The sequence below is a fragment of the Harmonia axyridis genome, chromosome 2, assembly GCF_914767665.1.
Source record: "Harmonia axyridis chromosome 2, icHarAxyr1.1, whole genome shotgun sequence".
NCBI lineage: Eukaryota > Metazoa > Arthropoda > Insecta > Coleoptera > Coccinellidae > Harmonia > Harmonia axyridis.
Window position 1 is genome coordinate 39,078,793 of NC_059502.1, and position 10,948 is coordinate 39,089,740.

A 10,948-nucleotide genomic window follows, 5' to 3' on the forward strand; every position below is an offset into this window, starting at 1 on the left:
CAACATGAATTGGTCCCTCCATATTGAAAACATGTGTTCGAGAGCTACTAGGAACATCAATGTCATGAAGTCGTTGTGTCGGACACGGTGGGGGTCACACCCTCAAACCATGTTAACAATTTATAATGCAATCGTCCTTCCCTTTCTTGACTATGGATCTGTCTTTCTGGGCAGATGCTCCAAGTCTGTTCTCTCTCGACTTGATAGGGTCCAATATTCGGCTATCAGAGTAGCACTAGGCTACATGAAGTCCACGCCTATAAATGTCCTCCTCGCAGAGAATGGTCAACTTCCCCTGTCCTACCGTCGCATCTGGTTGGCGATCAAGTTCTTGTCAAAGCTAGCTAAGATTTCTCCAAAGGCTGTCACAACTTTTTTCTTGGCGTCATGCATGGGGTAGTAGACCTATGCCCCCTATATTAGAAGCTCTCAATATGCTCCCAGAGACTGGCTCCTTCTATTCCTCTCCCCTCCTTCCTTGTTTCCAGGTTCCCTTGTGTGTCCACTATCTTGACGTTCCCTATTATTCTTTGAACCTTCGTAAATTGGACTTAGACAATTCAGGTTTGTTCGATGAGAGATGCAGGGATAAATTCCCCGATTTCTCTTTGCTATTCACTGATGCCTCAAAATCGCGAGACCAGGTTGGTATTGGTATATATAGCCCTGGAAATATTTCTTTCAGTGGGAGAGTCCCCTCAAGCTTTTCCATTTCATCTGCTGAACTCCTCGCGATTGATAAAGCCCTATCCATTATTGAGGGAATGACTGATGATGTCCTCATCATTTCTGACTCCAAGTCCGCTCTTGAAAAACTAAAAGGTTGGTTCCCCCATTCCAGTAACGATCACATAACTCTGTCAATTCGAAATAAAATTTACCGCATCACCCAAACTAATCGACAAATTGAATTTGTGTGGGTTCCCAGCCACACAAACATCACTGGTAATGACCAAGCAGATCGTCTTGCTAAAGAGGGCAGTAAAATGTCCCATACCCTTACTATTAAGGGCGATATAAAAGAACATTGGCCCACATTCAAACGCAATATATGGGAAAGATGGAAGACGGAATGGAAGCAAACATTTCTTCATAGAGGTCACCTTTATTCGACCATGATTAACGTTGACCATTTTAGTAGAAAACCCTGGTTCCACTCATTTGCTGATCTCCCTAGAGGTAATATCACAACAATGAACAGACTCAGAGCAAATCACTGCTGTTCTCCTGCTCATTTGGCTAAAATACAAGTTAGGGATGATGACCTTTGCGAATGCGGAGAGAGAGGGGACTTACAGCACATTTTCTTTTCGTGCTCTCTAAATGATGTCAAGTGCAGAAATTTATATGATGACCTCTGTAAGATATACGCTGATCACAACTTCCCGCTTAATATTCAAGATTTGATATTCTCTGAGAATGTACTGATATATAGGTCACTCTATGGTTTTTTAAATTCATGTGGGCTTAAACTGTAATGTTTTTTATACAAAATACTAATAATCCCTTCATCCTTTCAGTTCCACAAGTGTTGTCTTTTGTACCGCTCCCCCTGCCCCGGAGCTGGAAAAATACCAACCTCTAATAGTATTGATTGTATTGTACATTGTTCTAAGTTCAAAATAAAAGATAATCTAGTTTAACAAATCTCTCAGTTACAACGAAATGTTCCATGTGTAGATGGCCTCGCCGCCAAGCACAATAAAAGAAGAAGAAGAAGACCTCTCTATTCTGTGCCCGGGGTGACACGCACCTGACTGGAAAGTCAGGAACGCGCCAAAACGAAACTGTCAAATTAAACGTAAACAAACCAGCGTTCTACAGCTGTCTCGTACTTTAAGCGAAGTAACGGTCTTCTTTCTCTCTCACACCTGTCAGGGCTCGAAGCCCCGCAAATGCGGGGGGTGCTTCAGGGGAAAGGGGAAGGTAACGCGAGGGCTCGACGCCCTGTTTACTGGAACACTACAAGTGCGCTTCGGTACGCTTCGGAGCTGTACCGAGGAGCTCCTGACGTTGGCTGGAAAGCAACTATTAGGTCTATGGTGAAACCACAGAATACTAATAATAAGAAATGCAATCTCCCTACTAATCTGTGGAAACAAAATAGCCGCCATCTTGATTAGGTCCGCACTAGCGACACCAACGGGCAAAGTGAGAAATAGTTTGAAATGTAAGCGGCCTTTAATTCTACTAGTAAAAAAAACAAAAATTGATTTCACTCTATATTATTTGACTTCTATCTAATATTTCAATGGACACACTACATGGAACAAACAGAAATACAGTACATAATTTATAATATTGTTGGTTGATAATGACTGTACGATTGAATGAAATTAGCAGGTAAAGGTCAAAAATTAATCATGGAAATCCCATTTATTAGTTGCCGACCAGTTTCGTTATACCTTCAGGGCTCTGAAAGAAGGAATACAATATTAAATATAAACTTAAGTCTATGAAAGTGTAAAAAAATTATCTATTTTGATGTTCTCTGGTTTCAAAGCAATTGCAACCCCTTCGTATTTTGAAAAATGACGAGCTTTTTGTGAGAGGTCTGCGATATATGGGATTTTAAAGGCTTCACGTCGGCAACTAATAAATGGGTTTTCCATGATTAATTATTGACCTTTACCGGTCAAATTCATTCAATCATTTATAATTCTGTTAAAAATTGATGATATAGTAATCAAACAGCCATTTTAGGATGTACATAACCAATGGAGTCGTCCATCGAAGATTTGAGGCACTCATTTCAATCCTTAGACTAGACCAAAAGTTGTGCAGACCTGTAAACAGATATTAGAATGTCAACGAATTCATTCAACAATTTTATGATCAATAATAAGTTTTTTTTTTTTTATAGGTGAAAAATCTTGCATCAACTGCACAAAACAAACACAATAAAGCTTTGTACAGCTGCCTGAGAGGATCCTTCCTCACAGGAGACACTGCAAGGGTCCGCACTCAAACAGTAGTGTCAGATTCTTACTGACTAAAAAACACCATCGGTAAAAAAACAAATCTCTAATAAATATATCACAAATAATAATTTTGGAATTGAAATTGAATTTAAATGTTGAGTTTTTTTAAATACCAAATTATGTTTGGTTTTTCAAACTAAAAACAAATAACATAATATAAGATCAAAAGATTTAAAAAAAATTTTTATTGAACAAATTGATTTTTTTTAATACTCACAAAGATAAATAATAAAAATGTTGGTTTTTCAAACAAAAAATAAATTAACATAATATCTAATATCAGTCTTAACGGATAAAATTTTTTTTTTCAACGAATGTTGAATATTTTTCAATACTACTATCCGAAAATGTTTGGTTATAACTGCAACTGTCGAATGTCAATTTGGATTTTGAAACATTATCCTTCTTGTCATGAGCGACAGAGATAACCATACATCTTCTATCTCTTTCATTCTCTGTTAGGTAGGCGCATAGAATATTTGTTTCCAATTTAGTACTACGAGTTTCACCCCCCTGGGTGAAACCTTAGAATAGCTGCTGTCCAGTCAGGTGCGTGTCACCCTGGGGCTCGGCGCACTAGAGCTTCGAGCCCTTGCTCGAACCACAGATTACGGATATCCGTAATCTGTGAGTGGAACGCTCCAAAACCAAACTGTCAAATTAAACGCAGTGATAGTTATCTCTGTCATACGTAAACAAACCGAGTTTGGCATTCAACAGCTGCACAGATTACGGATAACATAGATAGAACACTCGCCTTCCCCCACCCGAAATTAAGTTTTAGTTCTTGTCCCGGTTCCTTGGAACCGCTGCAAGTCATTTGTTTACGTTTGGTTTGCTCTTGCCATAGATATTAGGTCTATGGCTCTTGCAATATTATTTTAACCTAGAAGCTGAAAATGGACGTTTGTCATTGAAGTTGTTCAACTAAGTACAATTCTCGTACGCCGTAGAAATTCATTTGAAGAAAAAAATATACTTCCAAATTTCGAGGTAAGTGCTTCAATCTAACAAGTTTCGGTAAATGTTTACTATAATAATTAATTTTAATAATGATTCAAAAGTGATGAAATTTTGCTTACTTACTAATTTTGGGTATTAGATCACGAATCCGGTGACATAAATTCCTCAATCCTGATAGTTTTTTTTTAAAAAATTTGTAAAATTGGCTTGATGAAGGTGAGGTTATCCACATTAATAGCTAGTTTTCTTGTATTTTATCAACTGATTCTCGTTAGAAATGATTAATTAATCACATTTCAAGCTTTTCCTAAAAAAAAAATGGCTTTTTTTCGTCAAAAACTACTATTTTATTCATTGTTTATATCCGGTGGCGGCCATTATGTTCAATACGTAACGTCGGTCAAATGATTCAAATGCGAAATAATCTGCAACGTTGCCAGTATGCCCAGATCTTCTTGATGGGATCGGTCTTTACTTGGTAGAAATTCATATTAATAAATTGTTTGAGATTATGACGTATTATAAAACTGTATGGAAACTCATAATTTTCGCGCACATATTGGAATAGAAAATTCGGCAAGTTTATTATAATTTATATACCTATTACGAACTGATTTTAAGGTTTATTTATTGCGAAAATAAGTATTTTGGCCCATCTTTGTTAACTTGTTCCAACATATTCCTACTATGAAATGTTTGGAAAAGCTATCCAGCAAAGACCACGAGGAGGTGTAGGCCACCTTTGCCAGGAAAGGATAATGGAAATGAGGAAAACTTGGGTTTTGGAAAAAAAATAGGAAAAATTTGGAACGAGCAAGAACAACATGAATAGAAGTAGAATATAGTAAAATAAAGTGAAAAATAGTAAATTACAGTGAAATATAGAAGTGAAATATACGTTGATGAAGCTAATCTTTAGATGGAAATATATAATCAAAATAAAACTAACTACTGGTACCCTCCCCTTCATGTTGAGTGTCTGTGGGGGGATATACTTCAGCAATATATTTAAAGAATTCATGGAACCTATCGGTGAATTTAGGAAATTTCCGATGAAAATAATGCTCGGCCAAGTAATAAACAAAATTGTCCGAGCGCCTTCCAAATCTAGGAATATCAAACCTGATATCCCTCCAAAGCCTCTCAACATTCTGGGTATGAGCTCCAGTGTCAGGGTCCACAAAGTTTAACGAGTGGTTAACCTTCAGATGTTGGAAACCCTCATTTTCCAAACAATCATAGGATCTCCAACAATCGGACATAACAGTGGTTTCTGGAAGAATCCACTCCTTGATTATTTCCAACAAAGTATCCTGACTCCTATCGGCAACTGGAACCATGAATACTTTCTTGGATTCTCGTTCGATTCCCCCAAAAATCCACTGCCCCTCTATAATTCTACCTCGATTATATTTTCTCCGACCAAATTTCGCTTCATCTATTTCCACAATTTTGCCCGGTCCCCCTAAAGGTTCAGTATGATCGCGTACAATTATAAAACAAACTTCTCTGCAAAAACTAACCCAGTCTACAACTGTCCTTCTGCTCCATTCCATTTCGAGTTCAAGTTGTTCTTGCTTGAAACCAACCAGCCAAAATGCGACAAACTGGCATATTTCCTGGACAGACTTCTTACTTCCCGAGAAAAAAGTGTTTTTTCTGGATGTCTGAATGAAGCCACATCTCTGGCGAACTCTTCTATTTCTAGCATTTACTACAACTGTTGTAGTATTACAAACGTATTTGTTGTGTCGTTCAAAAAATTTGCACGGTTTGTTGCATTTTGGACAAATTATTACATCTGCACAATCAATCACACCGTGAACTTTTAAAAACTCTTTCAATCGATCATCATTTTCACACATAGATAAAAATTTTTTAAGAGAATACTTACATCCGGCACATATATCTGTATCCATCTTACTTACTGTATTATTACCCTCACTGTAATTAATCAAAAAACACTTCACAGTTCACACTAGCACTTCGCTTTAATAGTTCGGAAACAAACTGTTCACTAATCACTATACGGTTATCAGCTATAGACTGATTTGATCAAAAGAGCGGGAATACTTGTTGAAAAGAGCGGGAATACTTGTTGAAAAGAGCGGGAATACTTGTTCAATGAAAACCATAGATAGTTGAAACCAATTAACAAAGATCTTCACATATAATGCACTTGCCAATTTTTCAATACCAAAAGGGCCGCGAAAATTCGATCCCTGTTAATATTTCATAATCTCATTCAACTACAAATCCGATCCCATCAAGAAGATCTGGGCATACTGGCAACGTTGCAGATTATTTAGCATTTGACAGACGTTACGTATTGAACATAATGGCCGCCACCGGATGTAAACAATGAATAAAATAGTAGTTTTTGACAAAAAAAAGCCATTTTTTTTTTGGGAAAAGCTTGAAATATGATTAATTAATCATTTCTAACGAGAATCAGTTGATAAAATACAAGAAAACTAGCTATTAATGTGGATAACCTCACCTTCATCACGCCAATTTTACAAATTTTTTAAAAAAAAACTAGCAGGATTGAGGAATTTATGTCACCGGATTCGTGATCTAATACCCAAAATTAGTAAGTAAGCAAAATTTCATCACTTTTGAATCATTATTAAAATTAATTATTATAGTAAACAATTATTTATTAATTATTATAGTTTCAATTAAATAAATAATGCATATATTATTTTATCAGAATGCCTAGACTAAAGAAATGTTGTGTACAAGGATGTACCGATGAGACAAGTAAAAGAAATCATTTCCCTAAGAGTAATTTGGATTAATTCAATAACTGGCTCCAAATGATCCAACCAAGAAATTGGCAACAATTCAGTAGGCATCGAATTTATGAAGGTTATTTTGTGTGCCATTCACATTTTGATAAAAAATATCATCTTCCAGGAAGCCATCGTGGTCTTACTTGCAATGCCATACCTACAATCAGTATTCCAGGTAATTTTATCGAATTACTCAATTTTATTCATATTTAAACCCCTTAAATTTTTGTTCCATGTGTACTGTCCAATGGAGCTGTAGTATATTCTGGTTTAAACGATACTAAGAATTAGGCGTTACATAGTATATATTTCAGTAATAGTTATAGGATGTAGTATGTTTCTAGTTTGTTGGTTTTTGAATTCTGATGAACATTTGATTTTTTGTAGATACTGTATGCACTGATTGATTCTCTCAATGTATCAAAGATTCGAAATACACAGGGTAAGTTTTTGAAGGAACCAATAACCACAAAATCAGAACATGAAATCTTTTGGAAAAAATCAATAAAATTTTTTGAAAACATGTATTTTTATGATGAAAAAAAAAAAAAATGTGGAGGTACCTACCATAAAAAATTTTATTTTGATCTTTGAAAGCTTTCGTTTACTTTAAGAGGAGGTTGTTGACTGAAAAAAGTTTCAAGTATATCTTGACTGGTGCTTTCAATCAAGATTGCCTTGAAAATTTTTTCAGTTATATCCGAGGGCATGGTGTAAGGAACACTAATCCAAATATTGGCCAGTTTATGTCCTCTTTCAAATGCCTTACTTTGAATAACTTCATGTCCTCCCATTCTGTAGGTTCCAACTGTGAAGATAATTTGGATAATCTAAAATCATTTGTTTTATTAAAATTTCCTTTACCTCAAAATGTTGTGCTTGAAGATTTAAATATAGTTATTCCGAAATTAATAGTCCTTGAACAAAAATCAAAATTTAGTAGATGTACAGTGCATCCCATTTTGGGTGAGACTGCCAGGTTTCTCGCTTGTTATTTAAGATAGAGCCTTGCGGTTTTCACGTTCCTGTCCTACTTTTTCGTGAAACTCAAGTTGGTCTAATCAGATTTTGCATAACTGTTTCCGTTCAAGAGATACAGGGTGATTTTGGAAATTGATACTTTTCGGACCCCTCCTTTATCTCCGAAATTATTAGGAATAATGCTGAGCTGAAAACTACGTTTGAATCAGAATTCTGCGTAGAATCCAGTGGCGTACTCAATATTTTTTTTCGGGTTATGGTTTTGAAGATTCAACACAAACTTATATTTTTTTTAATGGAACACCATGTGTATCATTACTTTGTTGAATTCGTTATTTTTTTCCCTTCAAAATGATATATGACACTATGTAGGTAGGATGTTCAGAAATGTTAAAACAACACTAAAACATCAAATAATTATGATTTTTTGTTAATGGGCAATGGATTTCCCATAGAAAAGAAGAATCAATAATGATAACAATAATTTATAACGATGACAGCTAGATCAGATTGGTTTTTTCCCTCCAATGCCTACTTGATAAAACAATGCTCCCAAATGCATAGTAGCCATAATAACAACAAGGATGTTTGTGTCATCAATGACCTTCTACTTTTAAAAATCGAAAGTAATAATCCTCTTATCGAAACATAGAAAATTCATGGCCCATTCACAAAAAATCATCATTATTTGACGTTTTAGTGTTTTTTTAACATTTCTGAACATCCTACCTACATAGTATCATATATCATTTTGAAGGGAAAAAAATAACAAATTCAACGAAGTAATGATATATAGGGTGTTCCATTTGAAAAAATATAAGTTTGTGTTGAATCTTCAAAACCATACCCCGAAAAAAAAAATTGAGTACGCCACTGGATTCTACGCAGAATTCTGATTCAGACGTAGTTTTCAGCTCAGCATTATTCCTAATAATTTCGGAGATAAAGGAGGGGTCCGAAAAGTATCAATTTCCAAAATCACCCTGTATCTTCTGAACGAAAACAGTTATGCAAAATCTGATTAGACCAACTTGAGTTTCACGAAAAAGTAGGAAAGGAATGTGAAAACCGCAAGGCTCTATCTTAAATAACAAGCGAGAAACCTGGCTGTCTCACCCAAAATGGGATGCACTGTATTTTAGTTTATATGTGTGGATTCATTTGTAAAATTTCATTCAAAGATAAATTGATCAAACAATGTGATAAGTGTAAAAAAAATTTAACCTTTAACAGTGAAGAATTGGGGGACATGGATTTTATTCAGGTAAGGCAGTATAAACACGGAAAGTTGACAAAACCTGGGCAATGTGTATCATTTTTATTTCGGCACTCTCTGAATTACCTTTTCTATATTATTCCGCGAATTTGTGAAAAAAAAAACATTTCCCTCTATTTAAAACGTTTTTAATGAAATATTTGGACTCCAAAATGTTAAATTGTAATGAACATATGTTGGGGGAAAAAGTATGTGAGACAATAATAAGGTGTTCCTTACACTGGTGGTGCAAGCAGGTAAACGAAATTATGAGTGGTACCGACACAAAATTTTCCAAGTTCCTTCTAACTTCCCCTAGTGAAGAATTAATTGATCCTATCAAAATAGGAGCAAAAAGGATCTTTGATACAAAGAGAAAAAAGAAATGATTTATTTATTTAATTTTTTATTCATTTATTTATTTATTTATTCAAATTAATTTATTCATGTTATTCATTTTTGTTGAAAGTAATTTCATTATTGTTGAAACTAATTTATTCTTTTATTGTTTGAACTAATTTATTTATTTAATGTTGATGCTCCTTTATTATTTCAATGTTGATATATTTATACATATATTGTTTATTTTTTGTTGATTTTTTATTTTTGTTTACTGCTAATAAATTATATGTTTATTCTACTATCGACTTCTATTTGCACAAAATGTAATATCATCACATATTATACCAGTTATTTATAAAAAAATTCAAATGGTTTTTGGTCATCATAGCACCAAACTCCATTTGAATTGCTTAATATTTCGTTAATAAATTCAAAACAAGTATAGGAAAACCACTCACTTCAAATTTCCCGCGTTTGTCGAGTTTGTTCTTGTCCCGGTCGCCAGGGGGAGTTAATTTCAAATGATCTACTAGGATACGCTAAAACGGACCAAATATTTGGACCCGATCGATGATTCGGGTTTCTTCGTGAATCGGCTGTGTCGTAAATCCTCGAGTTCCCGAGGATCTGCAACTAAAATCATTACTTGACACTTGTCAACTGTCATGAACATAGACTAACTAAACGGAGAATAGATGAGACACTAGTAGAACAAGCTTCAACGCCATCTGTTCTTGTAGAACATTACTAATTCGTGAAAAAAGCTCAATTGAAAAAGGAATCTGTATCGTAAAGCTGCCTCAAAAAGAATTCTGTAGTGCACCTTTTGAATAGGTAGGTACACCTATAACAAGAGGCAAAAAGTTTTTTGAAATTCAAATTCCAAAAGGAAATCAGAAATGGATTCGTGCAAGTTATCGATGAGTGAGGAAATTTATTTTCATGAAAATAATACCTGCAACGAACTTTCATCTGATTTTCTTTTGGAATCGAGAAATGAGGATCAATAATCAAATTCTGGATAGAATAAAAATTTATTAACTGAAATATCACCAATTAAAAATACAGATTTATTTCATAAATATCTAATCAATAAACTAATAATTGCATTGAAAACATTCTCAAAAACTAAAAATAATGAATTCAATAATACAAAATATGAGTATTTATACCTACTATAAAGCTCCTTCAGTTAATTACCTGGCAAATCAATTGAGGGCAAAGAACCTTTTTTCAGCTTTCCATTGCTTTCCAAACAATCACTATGAAAATGGCACTGGCATATTCTAACATGCTTAATTTGATATTTCTCCAATTCCAAAAGTTTCCTATTGCCGATGCGCTCAAGCCACACTTTTCGAATTTTCTCATCGGTAGTGATGGCATATCTACGAAAATAAAATAAATATATTCTTTTTATAGGTACTGCAAATCTTGTGTTGACGTTAAAAAGTTTTCAATTGGGTTTTGAATTCATATTTTATAATTACCTTCTTGCATCTCGATTTTCACATCCAATAACACAGCACGTCTTCACTCTTGCAGGCATATCGAAATTTATTATATTTCAAAAAGAACGTGTCAAACAACTCCTTGTGTCAGTTGACATTTCAAAGGTTTTTTGATAATAA

At 34.5% G+C, this 10,948-nt stretch overlaps 3 long non-coding RNA genes across 4 annotated transcripts; 1 reads left to right on the forward strand and 2 right to left on the reverse strand.

Moving 5' to 3' along the window:
- Positions 1 to 2,209: 2,209 nt before the first annotated feature.
- LOC123672419 lies at positions 2,210 to 3,431 on the reverse strand. The gene is made up of 2 exons (XR_006746270.1): positions 3,199 to 3,431; positions 2,210 to 2,786 (listed from the first exon to the last, which is right to left on the reverse strand). It is a non-coding gene; the product is annotated as an uncharacterized LOC123672419 (long non-coding RNA).
- A 145-nt stretch (positions 3,432 to 3,576) lies between these two features.
- On the forward strand, positions 3,577 to 7,786 carry LOC123672422. 2 transcript variants are annotated; one of them, XR_006746276.1, is made up of 3 exons: positions 3,577 to 3,974; positions 6,658 to 6,794; positions 6,864 to 7,786. It is a non-coding gene; the product is annotated as an uncharacterized LOC123672422 (long non-coding RNA). The 2 variants fall into 2 exon arrangements; XR_006746275.1 differs by lacking the exons at positions 3,577 to 3,974; positions 6,864 to 7,786 and adding an exon at positions 6,478 to 6,537 and having other exon boundaries at positions 6,658 to 6,810.
- Positions 7,787 to 10,373: 2,587 nt separating this feature from the next.
- On the reverse strand, positions 10,374 to 10,946 carry LOC123672424. The gene is made up of 2 exons (XR_006746281.1): positions 10,808 to 10,946; positions 10,374 to 10,705 (listed from the first exon to the last, which is right to left on the reverse strand). It is a non-coding gene; the product is annotated as an uncharacterized LOC123672424 (long non-coding RNA).
- Positions 10,947 to 10,948: the final 2 nt, after the last annotated feature.